This window comes from Kogia breviceps, chromosome 3, assembly GCF_026419965.1.
Source record: "Kogia breviceps isolate mKogBre1 chromosome 3, mKogBre1 haplotype 1, whole genome shotgun sequence".
Taxonomy (NCBI): domain Eukaryota; kingdom Metazoa; phylum Chordata; class Mammalia; order Artiodactyla; family Physeteridae; genus Kogia; species Kogia breviceps.
This window is the reverse complement of record NC_081312.1, coordinates 10,121,152-10,143,030: the sequence shown is the minus strand read 5'-3', so window position 1 is coordinate 10,143,030 and position 21,879 is coordinate 10,121,152. Positions and strand designations below refer to the sequence as shown.

Sequence of the window (21,879 nt, the reverse complement as noted above, 5' to 3'; positions counted from 1 at the left end):
CCAGGGAGCAGTGGTACCACGTGAGGTGGCTGTGCTGCACTCGGGGGGGGGGGGGGGGCTTCCTCAGTGCTTATGCCCAAGCGGATGCTTTCGAGTCACATCAGCAGCTCCACATTCTTGTCCTAAAATTTCGTGAAGGGCCGTATTGACCCATCGCTTACGGTATCTCCCCGTCCTCCACTCCGGATTGTAAACCCCACGAGGCAGGATTAGTTCCTTGTAGCCTCAGCCTCAGTGCTGTGTCTGGTCCACAGAAGGTACTCAACTCACCCCAATGCCTGCACGTGGAGCCACTGGGCAGGTGACTGGGCAGGTGGAGAAGAAACACTCACTTGGAAAAGCCAGATGTTCCAATGTCCCGAGTGACCATATTTCTGTGATGTCCTTGCACAGACACGAGCGAGGTAGCAATTGTTTTTATTCACATTCTAGGGATAGTTAGTTAACAGCCGAGGAATGCCGTTAGCAATAGACACTGCAGGGGGAGTTAGCTTTCAAAAGCGGTGGCTGCCATGCTCTGGCTAACTAGCGACAACACTAGGTGGATCTGGAACGTTGGATCAATTAGAACTTAGATCTCGGTTCCCCCACCAGGGCTCAGACCCACGCCCCTGCAGTGGAAGCGTGGAGTCTTAACCACTGGACCGCCAGGGAAGTCCCCGTTTCTTTCTGTGTAAAGAACTTGGAAAAGACAACGTGAGGCCCCCTAGCACATCTGAGGTGGTGTGGGACACTGGTGCCCTCAGAATCTGAAAAGGAAGGAGCCAGAACGGCCTGCCTGCAGATGGGATTTGGGATGGGGGAGGAGGGAGGATGCTGGAGCCGTCTCTGCCCGACACCCGCGGCCCTTGCACCCTCTGCACCTCTGGTCCTGAGGAAGCAGAGTCAGGCAGCCAGGCCATCGTCACTACCAACCAGCAGGGAGGAGGACGAACGCAAGGGCTGTGTGTACGTGTGTGAAAGCGTCAGAGCCGGGAAGGCGGGAGCCGGGATGATGGAAAACCATTGCACAGACTCAGAGAGGTCTTCACAGCCCATACCTTAACCCTTCATTTTCCGGTTTGAGAAACTGCGCTGGTTTAATGCCCTCTCCCCACACACCCAGACTCCTTTCCTTAGCCAATAACACCCTGCGCGATCTGACCTCCCCTTACCTCTCTGACCTTTGGTTCTGCCCAGCCACAAGGGCACCCTGCTGTCCCTCCAGCGCACCTGCTCAGCGCAGACTCAGCCTTTGTGCTCACAGAAACCCCCCTCGCCATCTCGTTTCCTTCAAATCACCCTATGCCGTACCTTCACGGCACTCATCGTAACCTGCAACAATCAGGTTTCCTTACAGGTTTGGTCTTACAGTTGCGGTGGTGGCCGCCTGTTGCCCCCATGGAGGCCCAATTGGCCAGGGACTTGTTTGTCTGGTTGACTCCTAGCACGTAGTAGGTGCTCAATACGTTTTTGTTTAATGAGTGGATGAATGAATGCGTGCAGCCCCTGAAATGTCACATATTAGCAACCCAGCCACTGCCACTTAGCAAGATAGACCACCTTCAGGGGAAGACCCTAGAGGCGTGTGGGAACACTGCTGCTGGCTGACTTCACACTTTGGGTTTATTGAACTCATTATTGTAATTCTGCAATGAAGGTGACTGACCTATATGTCACCCTTCCCAGGGGCTCCGAGGAATTGTTCCAGAATTGTTCCATGAAGCTAGTCACCTGGGAGAATTTGTGGAAAAGCACCTGGAGGTCAATGGGCTTTGGCTTGTGACCGGGACCTCTGCTGCCTTTGATGACTGAGCTGAAGGCGGCTCTGCCAGGGTCAGGTGGAACCTTACAGCAGAAGGCGGCTCGCTTCCACATCAGGGGCGTCAGGCAGCGTGGATGGTCGTTTTCTGTGCATGTCAGTGTGTCTTCCGATGACAGGGCTTCTTCCACCTAGAACTTAGTGGGGTTCCCACATTTCCCAAGGAAGGGCATGGTCTGTGTGGCTTTGTTTATAATCAGCCGCATGAAGGACCTATTGAAGCAGACGGTGGAGTCAGAAGGGCCATGGACTGGGCTCTAAGTTTGGGGATGGTGGCTGCTGCAGCCTGAGTCCCCTCCTCTCTGACGTCCAGCACAGCCTCGTGGGCCACCTGCCAAGGGAAAAATAAACATCAGCAGTCCGCATGCAGACACCTTCATTTACCGGGTTTTGCTGTTTCGTCTAGGAACAGGGACACCCCCTCGAGAGGCTCCAAGGTGATACCTGGCATTAGGTTTGCTCAACTAACTGCAGCTGCTGTGGTTACTGGTCACTTGGCCCTTCAGCACGGACTTAAATGAGTCGCAGTTCTGCCACCTCCCAGACTTATTTGGGTGCTGTGTGCTTCAATTTTCATTTCTATTAAAGGATGATCATAACTGCATGCCTCCCACAGGTTTATCCAGGGAGTTAAAGATCCTACAAAGCACGTGCTCATGAACTTACCAGCAATTGTAATTGCTACAATTGTTGCACAGGAGACCTAGGTTAGGGATTACTACATGGTGGACCCCTGCTTGGTCTTCTAGGGAAGAAATTAATGTACTCCCCAACTGCAGGGGGCTGGAGAACTCCCGACAATTACAATCATTGTTTTTCTTTTTCTTTTTTTAAATGTTAACTTTAATCACTGTTTTTCATATGCGCAGAAAAGCATCTCATGGGAAAGGTTCATTACGGTCATCATATTGCAGTGGGACCTCTCTGCATTCTTGCCCTGAACACCGGGGACAAAGATCCCCTTCTGTGGCCCAGGACCACTTCTGACCATTATAATCTGTTATAAAAATAAATTATTAGGTTGGGGATCAGAAACTCATATGTGGACAGGGGCAGGTAACCCCCATGAGATGATGAGATGTCTTATAAGAGCAGGGGGCACCTGGGGCACCTGGAGGGCTCCCTTGGGCTGACTGTTTGGGCCTCACTGTTGCCATGTGGGAATTGGGCTTGGCACATAGTAAATGTTCAATGAAGAGAATCAGAATCTAAAATTTTAGGTCCAGTATGTTACATTTTAGAAGTCAGCTCCCTTTCCTCCCTTCCTCCCTCCTTCCCTCCTTCTTTTCTTTCCTTCCTTCCTCCCTCCCTCCCTCTCTTTTTTTCTTTTTCTTCCTCCCTTTCTTCTTCCTTTCTTTTGACTGCAGACCAAGCACAACACATCTACAGGGTACTCATGGCCTATGAGCAGCCACATTATGACCTCGGTGTGAGCACCTAGGCTTTAGGGAGGTGAGGTCAAATGCCAGGGGACAGCTACTCATCTGCAGTGGGTTTGAGGCAGCAGAGCTGCCTGCCAAGTAGACATCTGAGTCTCAGAGCACTGTAGTTGGACCTTAGGAACATTTATTTGAAGAGACCTAAGAGAAGGCCAGCGTGGCTGGACTCTGTGAGTGAAAGGAACAGTGGTCAGCATATAGACTAGAGAGCTGGGCCGGGTGGTTCCAGCCACAGGGTCATTATGTGGGCACACATGGTGACTGACAAATTCAGGACATAAAAGATGCCTGTGTATCAGTGGTATGACAGCCATAAAGCCACAGGCCTGGCAGCTGTGAAATCCAGCCCTCCTGGTACAGAGAAGTCACTTTGCCTCTTGGGGCCTCTGGTTGTTAATCAATGAGATGAGGGCGCTCCACCAGCCAGTCTCTACAGGCCCTTCCGACTCACACTTTCATGCAAATATGCTAATCAACCAACTCACTTTGGAAACTTGAAGGAAGTCTTTCTTTGTGATTCCAGAAAAATCAGCATTTTTGTCAAGGGCATCCCAGATGCCCATCTTTGGGAGGATATTTCCAGGTTATAGGAGGAGGAAATGGAAAATTTTGGAATGAACACCTCTAAGCACCTGTGGAAAAGAAGAAAGCACAAGATGTGATCACGAGCCCATGGCGACCATTCTAGGTGACACTTCAGGAGACTCCGCTCTTCCTCCAGGCACTGGTTGCTGCTAGAGGGATCAATACATCCCAGACCACCAACCCAGCTTGCTCGGGAAGTAAGCCTCCTGGATGAGCAAGTCCAGCTTTGGAGATATACGGGATGAAAAATGGGCCCCCTAATGAAGTAGGGGGCAGAGCTGAGAAGGGGGACAAGCAAAGGTGACCATAGCAGAGGCCCAGGGGTGGCACTGGGCAGCGACGGAAGTGTGTCTACCATCCCTGGCCCAGAGTGCGCCTCTCGCCACCCTTCCTGAGACAAACCCTGCTAACCCCTGGGAGCAGCAAAGTTCAGTAGAACTTTCTGCAAAGTTGGAAATATTCTCTACCTGTGCTGTTAAATACGGTAGTCACTAGTCAGCCCCATGTGGCCATTAAGCAACTTAAACGTGGATAGTGCCAAGAAGTAAATGTAAAATGTTATTTAATTTTAAGTAATTTAAATTTAGATTACAACACGGGGCTGGTGGATCCTATATTGAACAGCGTAGGCCTAGAGTTTGGTACACTTTTTTCTTTCTCTGCGATGGTTTTTTCTGAACCAAGAGTGAATAGCTCACATTTATTGAGCATTTATTATGTGCCAGGCACTGTCCCAGACACATGCATCAACATTATCTCCATTTTTAAGATGGTAAGTCTTAGTTTCAGTTCTTTTCCCAAGGCCATGTACTTAGACACAGAAGTGAAAACACAGAAGTGTTGGATGAACACTTAAATTCCTCACTGGGGGACTTCTTGGGACATCCAGCACAAGGGACAGCTCTCTCGCCCCCGTTACTGTCTCCTGCACTGGCTTGGCCGTCTCCATCTCCTTTCTGCTCTGGCTGCTGCTCTTTAGAGACCCCTCCCCCACCCCAGTCTCCGTGCTGCCTCCTCTTTCTCTATCCATCCCTGGTTGCAGTCTAGGGGAGAAGGAAACTCTGAAACATCCTACAGTGTCCCTTGATCCCCACTTTGCCTTTGTGAGTGCTGTTTCCTTTACCAAAATGCCCTTCCCAAGCCCCTATGTCCTCTCCATACCTGTGGCTCAAATGTGCCACCTCACTGAGGCCTTCCCTCAATCCCAGAGTCAGCTGTGATCTCTCGTGGCTCAGAAGTGCCACGGGACTCTGCCCACGCACTGACCTTTGTCTTTCTTGAATTACAGTTATCCCTAAAACTATCTTTTCTCTCCTCCTAGACTATGAGCTCCTGGGAATGATGGTATTGCTAAGAGACTGTGCAGAAGACTTCGACATGCCTTGTTATCTTATGATTAACACCCTTTTGATACTCTCCATAAAAACTACAGAACTAATAAGAATATTACTACTGACTAACATTTATTGAACACTTACCACCCCTCATTCATGCTTCTAAGCACTTTAACAATAGTAACTTATTCTATCCTTTCAACAACCTGTGAGTTTGATAATCTTATTATCCTCATTGTATAGGTGAATTGGTGTGTTGAGTGTTTATGCAATAATTCGACAGAATTCAATATCGAATGGGCCGATAGCGTGAGCTCTGCTGGCACAGAATAGCTACCGTGGCATATTACTTTTGCAGTGATCTCTTAGCTACGTGACCTGGGGCAACTCACTTCTCCTTTTGGAGCCTCTATTTCCTTATCTGTGAATGGGGGTGGTAAGACTTCTCATCTGTCAGGTATTCGTGAAGTTCAAGGGGGAACAGGTCTGCAGTCCCAAGCTCACTGTCCAGCATGTAGCTGGTGCTCGATTTGCAGGAGTGCTTATTCAACGGCTGTTCTCATGACCTTTTCCTCATCCTTGGGTGTGCACCACCACCTGCCTCGGGCCACAGCAAATTGGCATACGTACCCACCTCTTCTGGAGTGAGCGGCTCCACTTCCCCAGTCTCCTGGCTGACGAGGCGTGTTCCAGCTGCCTCACCTTGCCCTCACCAGGGAGGACAAAGAAGGCCACCGTGTCTCTGCTGTAGTCCATCTGCAGCACAGAGTAGTTTGGCTCTGGATCCACCCCAAAAGCGAGTTGTTCCACCCGGTGCATCATTGAAACCTATACAGTGGTCCCCTCGCTCACCAGGGATGGGAAGCTTCTACCTGCATATACGCAGGGTTAAAGGGCTTCTCCTACGTGGCCAGCACAAAGAGAGAAGAGACGTCTTTATGGCGAAGTACAATTAGTGAGGTGAAGACAGCAAGAATGGTGAAGTCAGGACCTCTGAAAACTCTTTCCTCCATAAAAACCATGAGAAAACTGCAACAATGGTCAGAATTAACTTTCTTAGAACTCTGGAAATTAACCAAATGCTTTCAGAAAATCAGGAATAATTTATTAAAGAAAAACAACTAAATCTTGGTAAGAACAGTGAGCTTTGTGATATTTTAACTTGCCCTACTTCCATTCTCCACTTCCCAGCTCTTTTGTAGCCTGAAAAAATAATGGTCTGCATTTGCAGTGAGATAGAGCAGCCTGGCAGTCACTGAAGGGAAAAAAATAGGGCTGGAATCCTAGAACAAAGTGAGAGGACTGACACTAGCCCACTTCAATACTTACTGTAAAGCTACAGTAATCAAGACAGTGTGTTACTGATAAAAGAACAGACAAATAGATCAATGGAACAGAATAGGGAGCCCCCAACTTGACCCACATAAATACAGTCAACTGATCTTGGACAAAGGAGCAAAGGTAATACAATGGAGCAAAAAGTCTTTTCAACAAATGGTGCTGGAACAACAGACATCGATATGCCAAAAAAAAAAAAAAAAAAAGAATATAGACATAGACACAGACTTTATACACTTCATAAAAATTAACTTGAAAAGAATCACAGACCCAAATTTAAAATAAGAAACGGGAGCTTCCCTGGTGGCGCAGTGGTTGAGAGTCCGCCTGCTGATTCAGGGGATGCGGGTTCGTGCCCCAGTCCGGGAAGATCCCTCATGCAGTGGAGTGGCTGGGCCTGTGAGCCATGGCCGCTGAGCCTGCGCGTCCAGAGCCTGTGCCCCGCAACAGGAGAGGCCACAACAGTAAGACACCCGCGTACCGCAAAAAAATAATAATAATAATAAAATAAAATAAAATACGAAACTATAAAACACCTAGAAGATAATATAGAAGAAAACCTAGATGATCTCAGGTATGGCAATAACTTTTTAGATACAACACCAAAAGCATTATACATGAAAGAAATAATTGATAAGCTGAACTACATTAAAATTAAAAACTTCTGCTCTGTGAAACACAATGACAAGTGAATGAGAAGATGAGCCAGACTGGGAGAAAATATTTGCAAAAGACACATCTGATAAACGACTGTTATCCAAAATATACAAAGAACTCCGAAAACTTAACAATAGGAAAGCAAACAACTGGATTAAAAAAATGGGCCAAAGACCCTGACAGATACTGCAACAGAGAAGATATACAGATGGCAAATAAACATATGAAAAGATGCTTCACATCATATGTCATTATGGAAATGCAAATTAAAGCAACAGTGAGATACCATTACATACCTATTCAAATGGCCAAAATCTGGACCGCTGACAACTCCAAAGGCTAGCTGGGATGTGGAGCTATGAACTCTCATACATTGCTGGCAGAAATGTAAAATGGTACAGCCACTTGGGGAGACAGTTTGGTGGATTCTTTCAAAAATAAATATACTCTTGCCATATGATCCTACAACCATGTTCTTTGATATTTATTCAAAGGAATAAAAAATTATGTCCACACAAAAGCCTGCACACGTGTTTTCATAGCATTTATTCATAATTGCCAAAACTTGGAAACAAAAGTTTCCAAGGACACATAAAGTTGTCCTTTAGTAGGTGAATGGATGAAAAAACTATGGTACAAGCAGGCAATGGAATATTATTCAGAGATAAAAATAAATGAGCTATCAAGCCATGAAAAGACAAATAGGAACCTTACATGCATATTACTAAGTGAAAGAAGCCAATCTGAAAAGGCTACATACAGTATGATTCCAACAGTATGATATTCTGAAAAAGCCAAAACTTTGGAGACAGTAAAAAGATCAGTGGTGGGAGGCAGAGCACAGAGGTTTTTAGGGCAGTGAAAACACTCTGTATGATACCATGATAATGGGTACATATTATTATACATTTGTTCAAATCCATGGAATGTAAAACTCTAAGAGTGAAAATAAACTACGGACTTTGGGTGATTATGATGTGTAGGTTCATCAACTGTAACAAACATACTTCTCTGGTGGGGGATGTTTGTAATGGAGGGGGCTCTGCATGGTGGAGGGTAGATGGGAAATCTGCACTTTCCCTCAATGTTTCTGTGAAACTAAAACTAATTTTAAAAATAAAGTCAACTTAAAAAGGCAATCAGGGCTTCCCTGGTGGCGCAGTGGTTAAGAATCCGCCTGCCAATGCGGGGGACATGGCTTCCAGCCCTGGTCTGGGAAGATCCCACATGCCGCGGAGCAACTAAGCCCGTGCGCCACAGCTACCGAGCCTGCACTGTGGAGCCTGTGAGCCACAGCTACTGAGCCGGTGAGCCACAGCTATGGAGCCTGCATGGTTAGAGCCCGTGCTCCACAATAAGAGAAGCCACTGCAATGAGAAGCCCCGTGCACTGCAATGCAGAGTAGCCCCTGCTCGCCGCAACTAGAGAAAGCCTCTGCGCAGCAATGAAGACCCAACGCAGCCAAAAAAAAAAAAAAAAGACAATCAATAGAAATTTTCCTGAGGAAGTTCAGGCAAAGACTTTAAATCAGCTATTTTAAACATGTTCAAACAACTAAAAGAAACCATGTTTAAATAACTAAAGGAAAATATGAGAATGACGTCTCATCCAATAAAGAGCATGAATAATAAGATAGAAATTATTTTTGAAAAGAAACAAATAGAAATCCTGGAGTTGTAAAGCACAGTAACTGAAATAAAAAATTCTCTAGAGGACTTCCCTGGTGGTCCAGTGGCTAAGACTCCGCTCTCCCAGTGCAGGGGACCCGGGTTCAATCCCTGGTCAGGCAACTAGGTCCTGCATGCTGCAGCTAAAGATCCCACATGCCGCAACAAAGACCCAGTGCAGCCAAATAAATAAACAAATAAACATTTTTTAAAAAATTCTCTAGAGGGCTTCCCTGGTGGCGCAGTGGTTGAGAGTCCGCCTGCCGATGCAGGGGACGCGGGTTCGTGCCCCGGTCCGGGAAGATCCCACGTGCCGCGGAGCGGCTGGGCCCGTGAGCCATGGCCGCTGAGCCTGTGCGTCCGGAGCCTGTGCTCCGCAGCGGGAGAGGCCACAGCAGTGAGAGGCCCGCGTAACGCAAAAAAAAAAAAAAAAAAAAAAAATTCTCTAGAGAAGCCCAATGGCAGATTAGACTAAGCAGAAGGGAAAAAAAAACCCCAAAACTAGTGAACCAGAAGATAGAGTAATTGAGATATTATAGTCAGAGGAACAGAGAGAAAAATGAATGAAGACAAATGAATAGAGCCTCAGAGACCTGTGACAGTCCATAACGCATACCAGTATAGACATAATGGGATCCCAGAAAGAGAAGAGAGGAAAAAGGGAGAAAGATTATGGGAAGAAATAATGTGCAAAAACTTCTGAAATTTGATGAAAAACATTCATGTACAAAATTCAAAAATCTCAGCAGTATCTGAATAGTATAAACTTAGAGATCCACAACCTAGACACATCGTAATCAAACAGTCAAAAGCAAAGGCTAAAGAAGGAATCTTGAAAACAGCAAGAGAAAAGTGATTCATCATGTACGAGATATCCTCAGTAAGATTCACAGCTGATTTCTCATCAGAAACCAGGGAGGCTAGAAGGTAGTTGGATTGCATATTCAAAGCACCCAAAGAAAAAAAGCCCTGTCAACCAGGGGATTTCTACATTTGGCAAAACTGCCCTTTAAAAGTTAAGGAGAGATCAGGACATTTTCCAATAGTAAACAAAAACAGAGATTTTGTCACTAGCACACCTGCCCCATAAGAATACTAAAATTCCTGCCCCCTCCATGGGCCTCATCCAGCAAGACTGGCACCGGGCAGATTTTGGACTAAGTGACCCGACAGCAGCTGGAAACTCTAGCAGTTTTGGAGTAAGTCAGGTTTGGGCTTGTATCAACTCTGACGTTCACGATGGGCAAGATTTTTTTTTTTTTTTTTTTTTTTAGCTACACGCGGGCTTCTCACTGTCGTGGCCTATCGCGTTGCGGAGCACAGGCTCCGGACGCGCAGGCTCAGCGGCCATGGCTCACGGGCCCAGCAGCTCCGCGGCATGTGGGATCTTCCCGGACCAGGGCACGAACCCGTGTCTCCTGCATCGGCAGGCAGATTCTCAACCACTGCGCCACCAGGGAAGCCCCAATGGGCAAGTTTTTAACCTCTCTGGACTTCAGTTTTCTTTCTCCGCTCTGTGACATAGGGATAATTACCTGTACCCTGTAGAGTTGTTCAGAGGATCGAGAGCAATAGGGCGCTTGCCTATGTCAGGCCAGTCCCAACGTGATACCCACGTTCCCAACAGCCTCTTTGTTGAAACTAAATTTATGTAAATTGGATAACACTTTATTGTACCAAATACGACTAAAATTAGAGGAAAGTATATGAGGAATCTTCTTGCTGAATGAATAATTCTTTTAGGAAACTGCAAATGTCTCTCCATTTCCATTTATTTGATGCATCAATTTTTTGTTTTGTAGCTTTGTGTCTGTTTGACTAGAGTTGAGTTTTCTCTCTAAGCTGGGCTCACATAGATCCACCCACCTACTGGACTCTTTAGCCACACGTTCCAAGCTGAGCCCCTAAGCCATCCCCACCCTGGGCCCGGTGGGCATAGATCAAAGCCGCTTCTCCTTCATGGCTCTGGTGCTTTTGCGTTCTTCACTTGGGAGCCGGGTGGAGAGATGGGCTTGTGGCTGGATATTTGCGACTGTGAGAGGGGGAGAGGCTGTAGGCCGGGCCCAGGGGGAAGGGAGTTGCTGCCAGGTTCAGGGATGAGACACCAGGGAGCTCCAGGCCATCCTACCAGGGGCCAGAGTCCCATCCTGGAGAGGTCTTGGTGGGGTGGGGCACCCGTTAACACCCTGTGCCTCCCCGGGAGCCCACATCCCCATCAGCAGACATGGCCTTGATGGAGGACTTCGGACTCCATGCCCCCAATCCTGCTGAGTGGGGATCTGGGCTGAGCACGGGGCACCCTCTGAGCTAGTAGCCTCTCAGGGGTGTTGGCTGGTCAGAGTCCCGGCCCTGTCAATGGCGCTGGCCTCCACGTGACCTTAGGCAAGTTGCTGCTGCTCTCTGGGCCTCAGAGAGGGCTCCTTACTTGACAGCCTGGGCTCCACATCCACAGGCCTCAAGAGGCAGGTCTTTGTGCTCTTGGGGGAAAAGCTCCAGGAAAAAAGCTCATTCTGTCAGCTCTTAAAATCCAACCTCCTGGGACTTCCCCGGCGGTCCAGTGGTTAAGATTTGGCACTTCCACTGCAGGGGCCGTGGGTTCGATCCCTGGTCGGGGAACTAAAATCTCACATGCCTCTCACTGCAGCCAAAAAAAAAAAAAAAAATCCAACCTCTTTCCCCGCTTGTCCTCTCTCCGCCCCCACCCGAGGCCACTCGTTCTCTCTCCCAGCCCCACGAAGACCGTCACCCCTCTCTTTGTGGGGACGACCGTGGTCTAGAGGTACGTGTGCGTCCTGCCCGGGGCTCTGCCTGACGGGGTGACAGGGACACTCCGTCCTCTCTGTGCTCTCCCCGTCTGGGGTCCTCCTTCCCAGGCCCCACTGCCTTCATCTCACCCTCCACAGGCTCACACCCCCTCAATCCCTCAGTCTTCCAGCCCCCGTCACTAACCACACTGCAGACAGCCTGAGCTTCCCCAGATGCAAATCTCGGGGATCACCCACCTGCTCAGACCCCTGCATGGCTCCCCTCCAACCTGGGGAGGGATGCCCAGCTCCTGGCGATCAAGATCTTTCTCCATTGGGCCCCAACTTACCTGCCCCCCAGCTTTACCCTGGAGCGCACAGCTGGTCCTGTTTCCTGGACAGCTGCTCCCATTAACCTTAGAGCACGCACCCTCTCCTGTCTTCATTTGCCTCCTTTTCTAGCTTGGCTATCAAAGAGCTTCATCTAATTCCCCAACCCGATGTTCCCCGGGGCCGCCGTGTCTGTGACACTCACTTTTGGTGAGTCCCCAAACCCGGAATGAGCCGCCTCTCTGCTCTTTCGGTGCCAGTGCTGTGGGGAAGGAGGCTCAGCAAGGCAGGCTGGTCCACTGTGAGTTCCCAATCAGCCACCTCCGTTTGCCTGGCAACAGAGCTCCCATCAACGCACGCGCGCACAGACTTTGGGGAACGTCTCAACCTTTTCCTTTTCCTTGAGATGGACTCCTCACCCTGCCGCAAACACATGTCCCCACGCATGCGTGCACACACATACACACACCAGACGACCTTGCCGCCTACCTCACATTAAAGAGAGACCCTCAGAAAAGGAACTGCCTCCCCTCCCCCATCAGACATACCCCTGCTTTCCCCAGCACTCCTCCCCTCCCCTATTACTTCCAAGGTCCACCTCCCTCCCCAAACTCTAGAAACCTTCCTTTATCTCCATCGCTGGACCCTTACACCTCTCTAGTCTGTGTTTAAACACTACTCAACTGGATCCTTGCCACTGGCTTTTTAAAATAGTTAATTATCTTTTATTGAAGTATAGTGATTTTACAGCTGAACTTGAGTTAGTTTCAGGTGTACAGCAAAGTGATTCAGTTATACATACATATATATCTATTCTGTTTCATATTCTTTTCCCTTACAGGTTATTACAAGATATTGAGCATATCTCCTGTGCTATACAGTAAGTCTTTGCTGGTTATCTATTTTATGTCTAATAGTGTGTATATGTTAATCCCAAACTCTTGAGTTATCGCCCCCCCCTTTCCCCTTTGGTACGCATAAGTTTGTTTTTATTTATTTATAAATACGTTCAAGTCTTGTCCATTAAGACAAACCACCACCACCAACAACACATTCCCTTCTAGCTAGTGCCCTATCTCCATCCTCCCCACCACGGCCCAAATCTGAAAGAGCTGTGTATTCGTGGCCTCACCTTCCACTCAGCCCCTGGCCCACTCTAGCCTGGCTTCTGGGTCCACAGAACCAGGACCAGGCCATGAACATATCTAAGTTCTCATCTTCCCTGACTTCCCAGGAGCCTCTGACACTGGAGACCACACTCAGCCCTTAAGCATTCCCTGCCCTCGGCTCTGGGACACCGCGTTCTCCTAGATGTATCCTATCTCTCTGCTTCTCCCCCTTGTCTCCTCTGCTGGCTCCTCTTCTCCCACTCCTCACGTGTTGGCGAGCCTGCCAGCATCCGTACTTGGCTGTGTTGCCCTCTTCCCTTTAATCTCTCCTCTCTCTCCAGCTGACCTCATCACGCCCACGGTTTCATTACTAAGAGATGCAAATCATTCATTACTTGCAAGCTCCAGCCCAGACCTTTCTTCTGAACTTCATGTATTTAACCACTTACTTGATATCTCCTTCTGATGTCGCAAATGAACCTTAAGCTCAATGTGACCGAAATGGGACTGAGACTCTTTCCCAAGCACCATCTCCCAACCAAAGTTACAACCCAAACTTTCTTTCAATATCTCCTTCCACGGCACCACCACTCACCTAGTTATTCAAACCTAGGACTCATCCTTGCACCTCCTTCTTCCTCAGTCCTCTTGTCAACATATCATTTACGTTGTTTAAGTGTTCTAACGGCCTCCTATTTCCCAGAGTGGGCACTGATCTTTAATCCAACCCACAGAGCCTGTGCTCTGCTGGCCCTTCTAACTTCATCACACATCTCAAAGTCAATACTCAGACTGCTATGTCCAGCCATTCCACCCATTTTCATGATCCTCACAGGTGATTCTTGTTGGACCCTGCTCCTAGCGTGTTACCCACACTCCCCTCAGTGACCTTCCCCCTAATTACTTCATATTCATTGTTTAGATCTTAGCTCATGTAGCCTCCTCAAAAAAGATCTCTTTGACTACCCAGATAAGAAAAATTCCTCCTATGAAATGTTTTCATAGCACCATTAAACTCTTAGTGAAATACCTACCATTGTCATAATTTTGCTTTTATTTGTGTGGCTGAAAATTTAATGAATCAGGAAGTTGTCTATATTGTTCTCCCTGTACAGCACTGTTTGGCCAATAATAAGTGCTCAATAACTGAGATAAAATTAAATGAGCAATTTATCTCTGAGGAGTGATGCTGACTGGAAATGAGCAAAAGAGACTGTTTTAGGGTCTTAATTAGGATTCCACAGGTATATACGTATATAAAATTTGAATTGACTTACACTTCTGGCCAAGATAAGTCTGACATTGGACTTGCAGTTAGAAAACTGGACAAAATATATGAAACAATTGAGACACAAAAAATATGAAACAATTCAGACACCGAACAACAGGCAGAGAAGGGAAACAAATGAGATAAGTTGTATAATTGTTTCTATTTTCTGCCTCTTGGCACATTCTGTACACAGGGAGGGGATCCCAAGGAGAACATGGTAGGTTTGCTTAGAAGATGGGCATCAGAGTTTGGGAAAGCTGAGGAAGCTACAATTTGTGCAGCAAAAAGGTACATTAGCTTAAATCCAAAGCTAAGTGCTCAGCTCTGCATGTACAAAGTGAAATTCCACAAAGTTGGTCAAAAACAAAAACAAACAACCAAAAATCCCTGCTGTTAAGATGTAAGCAGAACAATTCCTAGGATTCACATAGCATGGGGAGATATTTAGGTTATAACCAGCCAGAGTGAAGAGACCTCATGGAACACCTGGGGCATTCAGTAGAGACCCTGGAAGTGTTGCATCTTGACATTAGGCTAAATTAACTTTGGTTTAAAGCTGTTCTAGACACCCTAACAAAACCTGAAAATATGCATTGACAGAATAAAGTAGATTTGTAGGTAATTTAGTTCACTGTCAAAACCAATGTCAACACACCATAGAGGAAGACAACAAAACCCAGATCAAAAAATTGTAATGCTACAATGTCCAGCATCCAATCAAAAACTGTTAAATATTCTAAGAAATGGGAACATGTGATCCATGTCCAGAAGAAAAAAATCAGTCAGTGGAAACAGACACAGACATGACTGAAATTATGGAATTAACAGACAAGGACTTTAAAATAGTTATTTAAATATGCTTCAATAATAAAACATTGATATAATGTGAGAAAAATCAAATGTATAAAAAAGAATCAAATTGACCTTTTAGAGATGAAAAACTCAGTATCCAAAATGAAAAAGTCACTGGCTAGGCTTATGAGAAAATCTAAATTGTAGAAGAGGTCAGTAAGCTTGAAAATAGAGCAATAGGAGCTATCCAAACTGAAGAGAGCAAACTGGGGGAAAAAAATAACAGTGTCCCAGTGACCTGTGGGACAAAATCAAGTGGCCTAACATACGTGTAATTGTAGTCTAGGCAAAAAGTGGGTAGGGGAGGACAGAAGGAGCTTTGAAGAAAAAATGGCCAGAAATATGTGTGTAATTTACACTATATAAACTATACCTAAGTAAAATAGACTAAATAAAATAAAATGAAATGAAGGCAGCCCTGCCATTTCTTTCCCTATGCAGTATGATCACACATGATTTTCAGTCTGTCTAGATTGCCCTCGCCACTCTCTCACCTGACAAACCCCTTTCCACCTGCCAGCTCCAGTTCCAAATCACCCACTCACCAAGTATCCCTGGATCCCATAAAAAGTCTGTCCCTTCCTTTACAAACAACTGGAGCAAACCAGAGCGTTTACATTCCTACGTGTCTGTCTCCCTGGTCAGACAGTCTGGACCTTGTGTGGCTTCCTCCGGGACAGGGACTGTGATCAGGGAGTGATGGGGAGAAGAAAAAAGGGAAATAGAAAGATGGTGGAGGCAGTGGGAGGAAAGGTGGGAGCCCCGAGGGCCAGGCTTTGCTGATTCACCCACGCCCAGGGACTTCTGTAAAGACCTACAGTTGGCGAAACACAAGTTGGCAACCTAAAGGAGTAGGGGGTTTTCCAAGCTTGGCTAATCGTCAGGAGAGCCTGTAGTCTTGTGAAAATTCAGATTCCCAGGCCCAGCCTAGAACTGCAGAGTCAGACTTTCCAGGGCAATATGAGAAGGCTTGGGAGTGGAGAAACCTGGGTACTCCCTCCCCACACAGCTTGTGCCCTGGGCCCAGAGAGAAGCTCTCCAAGATTACTTTTGGCTCTGAGCTCCTCAGCTGCTGAGGTCTTGGACTTCCTGGAAAGCAAAGGCCTGTTTCTCCCCAGATCATAAGACCAATCTGGCTGGATCAGCAACGAAGCAGGAGCGGACCCCCATCTACGGTCCCATCCAGATGGAATCTTTCTCCCAAGTCCATCCTCCAACATGGAGCCTCTCCCGCTGTGTCCGGGCTGCTCTAGACTCTTCCTTTCTGGGCTATAGGAGCTCCTGCCTGCCTCACATATCTTTATGCTTTGATCCCATTCCTGGTTTATGAAGATCTTCCTATCACTTCATATACTTTTCTCTTTATATGTATATATTTAATGTATTTTTGCTATTAACTGTGGGGCAGGTTGGGTGCCTCAAGGCTGACCTTGCAATGCCATCTTCACCAGCAGTGACCCTTCAGAGCCTCTCAACAGGGACCCATCATTAGAGCTCCTGGCAACCTCTTTTGCTGCAACATTGCTCATTTCTTAGCCTGCCTGGATGATCACTTGACTTTTAGGAATCTGAGTCAAGCTGAGGGTGGAGATGTGGAAGGGGGTAGATCTAGACAGATGCCCAAGCCCTGAGGAGTTTTCTTTTTTTTCTGACTGTTCATCTGTTTCTGGTTGGTTTTGGAAAGGAGGTCTCTATTTCAACATTATGAAACACACAGGCTTCTCACTCCAGAAGGGATCTTTCTCCTGGGGGGCCCCTTTCCCCAGCCTATTCCAGGAATCTGTGAGTCTTTTGTTTACATCACGCCAAGAAAAACAACAGCCAAAATGTCACCTGTGCTGGAAGGACAAGCGGCTTTCATGGAAGCGCACACAGTACACTTCGCTCCCCAGCCTGGATGCCTTTAACAGCCATCACAGATATGGAGGGATGTTTACCGGGGGCAAAGCAGATTCACACACATTACATCATGTAAGCCCCCTCAAATACCCTGTGAGACGTCTCTGACGATCCTTACTTCACAGAGAGGAAAAACTAAGGATTGGGCCCAATTAAGTGCCTTGACTAACGTCACAAACCAAATGCAAGACAGAGCGGGAATTTGAAGTTCAGCCTATCAGACGCCAGGGCCTCCTGCCAACCTCCAGCACCTTGAAGCCCCTGCCAAAGTCCTTGAAGTGAAAGGCCATTAAATGCAACACAGTATCTTGGGTTTGAGCCTGGAACAGACACAAGGATATTAGCGAAAAAAAACTGTTGAAATCCAAATAAAGTTCAGTTAATAGTAATGTACCAACATTAGTTCCTTAATTGTGTCAGATGCCTCGCGGTTATGTAAGATGCGAACATTGAGGAAATCGGGGCCGGGGGAAGCAGAAACTCTTACTGTCTTCGTAACTTTTCTGTAAATCTGAAGTTATTCAAAAGTTTTAAAATTATTTTAAGAAAGAAGAATAGCCAATCAGGCACATAAGTCATGAACGCTTTCCAACCTTGGCCTGAGACTCCGGGGCAGGGGATGGGGAAGGTGGCTTCCATGAAACCACCTCAAGTGCCTTCTGCCTGTGACACGGGCCCGTGCGGTAGCAATATCCTTCCTTTTCCAGCTCTCCTTCCTGATCTCCTCAAGGAGGAAGTCTCTCCTTGGCGCCAGCATGTCTTTACGGCCATTGGGGGGCTGCTAACTTTCCTTTTTAACAAAGTAGAGCAGGCTTCAGGTTCAGAGGCTGCAGGAGAAAACGGTCTCGGTGCAATATAATCACCACCTTGGTTGCGTTGTATATTTTTACAATTAATTTTTATTTGTGTCAAGTTTTTATTTTTCGTTTTCTATATTTGGTTGTGATGTTAATTTTTCTGCTTAAACTTTTTTTTTTAAAAAACGTGCATTGATTTAAAGATCAATTTAGGTAAATAATGGAATGAAAGAGATGGGGGTTCAGCAAAAATCATAAAAGTGGTTCAGGTGTGGATGAAAGTTGGGAAATTAAGTGGAAATGGAAAGCACGTTTCACAAAGAAAAAGGGTGCCCTGGCCTTGGACTCTTATTGTCACACCTGATCACTGACGTGGTGACCCAGGAGGGTGGGAAACGCTCTCTTGGCTGGGCCTGAGCCAGAAGAAGCCGGCCACGGGACCCTAAGCTCTCGCCTGGCTTTCCCACACTGGCACCCTGTCTGGCACAGACTCAAATGCTCAAAAAACATTTGTTGACTCAATGAATGCGTGAGAGAACGAACATGCAGACAAAACTCTGGAGTCAGTTCTGTCATTTCCAATACGAGTGTCAAAGTATTGTCTGCGATAGAAGGGTCTTGGGGGACCATCCAGGGCCACCCCGTCATGGCACAAATGGGAAATGGAGGTCTGGGAAGAAGAAGGTGTTTGCCCGAGCCCCACACAGTTTGCAGGAAAAGCAGGGCCAGGAAGGAGGGCTTCTCACCTGTGATTATCCTCGCCAGCATATCAGCCTGTCACTTCCAGTGTGTGACCACACGAATGACCTCAGCCCAGGCAGACAGGAAACCAGCCTCCTGGCACCCTGCGTGTGCTTGAAAAGCCGTCTGCTTGGAAGCCACATAAAGGCTTTCTGCATTACTGGAAGGTCAAGTTGGATCACATCCCAGGGGCCTTCCTACCCTGGGATTGTGATGTTGGCTGAGGCTAGCCTCTCTCCTCTCATCAAGTACACCCATTCGTGGGCATCTCCTGGGCCAGAAGTCTCCAGACACTGATCATACCTCAGAGACCACGGAAAGCAGAATCTCAGGGATGCCACCTTCCCAAAGAGGTCGACCTGACCACCACCAGTCCCTCCAATCACCCTGGCCTGCTCTATGCAATGTTCTTATTTATTTATCACTCGTGTTGTTTGTTATCTGCCTCTGTCTCCCAGCCTGGAAGCCCCACAAGGGCAAGGAGTTGGATATATTTTGTTTACTGATGTGTCTCAGCCCCTGCAACAGTCCCTGGCACAGAGTGGACACCTGGCAAATATTTGTTGGATGGATGGATGGACAAATGTTCCAGAGTCCTAGCTCTGTGGCTTTCTAGCTGTGGGGATTTGGACAAACTAAGTGATCTTCTTGAACCTCAGTTTTCTCATCTGTAGAATGGAATGGCTACACTAACCTGAAGGGTTGGGGTGTCCGGGGTTTGGGGAAAGGCCCTATGCAGTGCCGGGCTCCTGAGAGGCATATAGTCAGTGTTGGTTACATCAGAGTCAAAACACATTCATCCTCTCATGAGGTCTGTCAGTCCCCAAACATGTGGCCTGGTAAAGTTTCTTAGAAGAAGTAGGAGTCAGCGTTTTCTGGACGGATGAGTAACACGTTGAAAGGAACTGGTGGGAGGGGGAGAGTATGGGGAACAAGGGGAGCATCCAGGCGGGCTGGGTCGGCAGGAGCAGAGGCAGGGAGGTGGCAATGCAGACGGTGTGTTGAAGAAGCAGGCATGGCTGAGCCCCACGGCAGGCCTGCCAGGCAAAGGCACATGGCCTTCCCTCCCTGAGGAGAGGAGAGCTCTGGACAGGGCTGGCTGTGTCCGGAACATGGGTGATTTCTGGGACAGTCTGTCTTTTCAGCAAACATGTACTGGGCATGTTCTCCATGACGTGCCCTGGCTCTGGGCCCTGGGGTCACAGGGACACCCAGTCTGCAGCCATCGGGACACTTAAGAGCACACGAGTTTGTCTGGGTCACCCTCCAACTAAATGCCTGCTAAAACTGTCCACAGTCCTTCAGTTAAAGACAAGCATTCTCCCTGTGGCCCACGAGGTGCCAGGCTACCTCTCCAGCCTCACCGCCCACTTTCTCCTGCCTTATTTTGTTGCCCTGGCATGTTCATCTCATTTCAGTTTTTTGTCCACACCACCATCCCACCTCAGGGCCTTTGCACATGCTGTTCCCTCTGCTTGGTACAGTTTCCCTCTGCTCCCCATCCAGCTGTTTCCCCCTCTTTTTTGCTCAGGTGTATTTATTTCTGTAGTGAAGAATGAAAATATGGCTGTGAAAGTAGGAAATCATATAGAAAAATATTGGAGAGGTGCAACAGTTCTTTTTAGAAAAAAGTTAGTTAAAAGAAAGATGAATAGGGTTTCCCTGGTGGTGCAGTGGTTGAGAGTCCGCCTGCCGATGCAGGGGACACGGGTTCGTGCCCCGGTCCGGGAAGATTCCACGTGCCGCGGAGCGGCTGGGCCCGTGAGCCATGGCCGCTGAGCCTGCGCGTCCGGAGGCCTGTGCTCCGCAATGGGAGAGGCCACAGCAGTGAGAGGCCCGTGTACCACCAAAAAAAAAAAAAAAAAGAAAGAAAGAAAGAAAGAAAGATGAATAAAGCACTAGATATTAAGCTTCATTTCCATTTGAAAGACCAACCAGGGTTTTGCATATTATTAACTACGTGAGGAAAAATACACCCATATGCAGTTTTGATTAATAGCTACTGTTCAAAAACAGATATGCTCCCAGCATTCAGAGCTTTTCCCAATTGTCATGTTCGCAGGGCCTGATCCCCCACACTGGGTCAGGCCGTCCTATTACAAACTCTCAAAGCACCCTATGACCGCCTTTCATCATGTTCACTAGAGCTCATGATCATACATTTATGTGTTGTTACTCGATTCATGGCTGTTTCTTTCACTGAATATTAACTCCATGAAGGCAGGGGCCAGGTCTGTTTGTATCAGCTTCTAGTCCAGGGATTGCTGCCCCATAAGTTGTCATTTTATGCAGGATTTGATTGTAGCCCACATGGGGGTGGAGGGAAAATTCAGGCCCAGGAGCCATCACAATGCGTGGAGGTGAGTACTTTACTGAAGGGCTTCTTGGTAGAGAAAATTCCATAAAGACGTCATAATGGATTGGGCATTGAAGGATGAGTAGGAGTTCATTAGGCAGGAGGTGAGCATGCCCAGTAGAGGGGACAGCACCTTTCAACAAAGGAGGGGGTGCTGAGGCTCAGAGGCTTTAAATGACATGCCCAAGTCACCCAGCTACTAAGTGGCTTACCCTCCGGTCCCATGTCCCCAGTGGCAAACGTCGTGGACCTGAGACGACTCCCGAGGGCTCTGGTGTTCACCTAGTGGCCTCCTACCTCCATCCCCAGGCTGGTGCCAGGGAAATGGTGACTCCACAGGGGTCCCTTTGCTCCCACATCTGTGTCCTGGGTGCAGGACCTCAACCTTCTTGCCCTCCCCACCCTCCAGAGAGAGGGTGCTCACTCTGGTGCTCCCCAGTCTTGACACTTAACACCCTAGACCAGCTCTATCCCTCTCCAGGCTGCCTTCCTTACCATCTTTTGTGAGGGGTGGATCTCCAGGGCCCTGCAGGTACCCAGGACAGAGGAGAAGGTGCTTATTGAATACACACACGTGTACGCGCGCGCACGCGCACACACACACACACACACACACACACACACACACACACACACACACACGCTAACCGGGACGGGGCAGCTCTCTTACCTTGGACTGGAGCTGAGGAATGACTAGCCGGACCCCCAGGTCTACGGGGAACCCCTCCCTTCCTGCCCAAACCAGATGTCACAGCTGTTTGCTGCCTGTGGTTAGGGACAGAGGGAAGTCACTTCACCTCTCGAAGCCTCACTTTCCACATCCGGCCTATGGATGTCCATTCTGACTGCTGAAGGGGAGGCTGAGACCAGAACACAAAAGGCGCTGTGTGCTCTGAATGCTAGGGGCTCCTTAGTGTCCAGCCAGTGAGGCTCCCTCCTTCCCAAGCACCTGCAGCGTTG

General features: G+C 47.8%; 1 pseudogene; it reads right to left on the bottom strand.

The window, feature by feature from the left end:
* Positions 1-1,932: 1,932 nt before the first annotated feature.
* LOC131752247 (serpin A9-like) lies at positions 1,933-11,900 on the bottom strand (annotated as a pseudogene).
* Between the last annotated feature and the right edge of the window lie 9,979 nt (positions 11,901-21,879).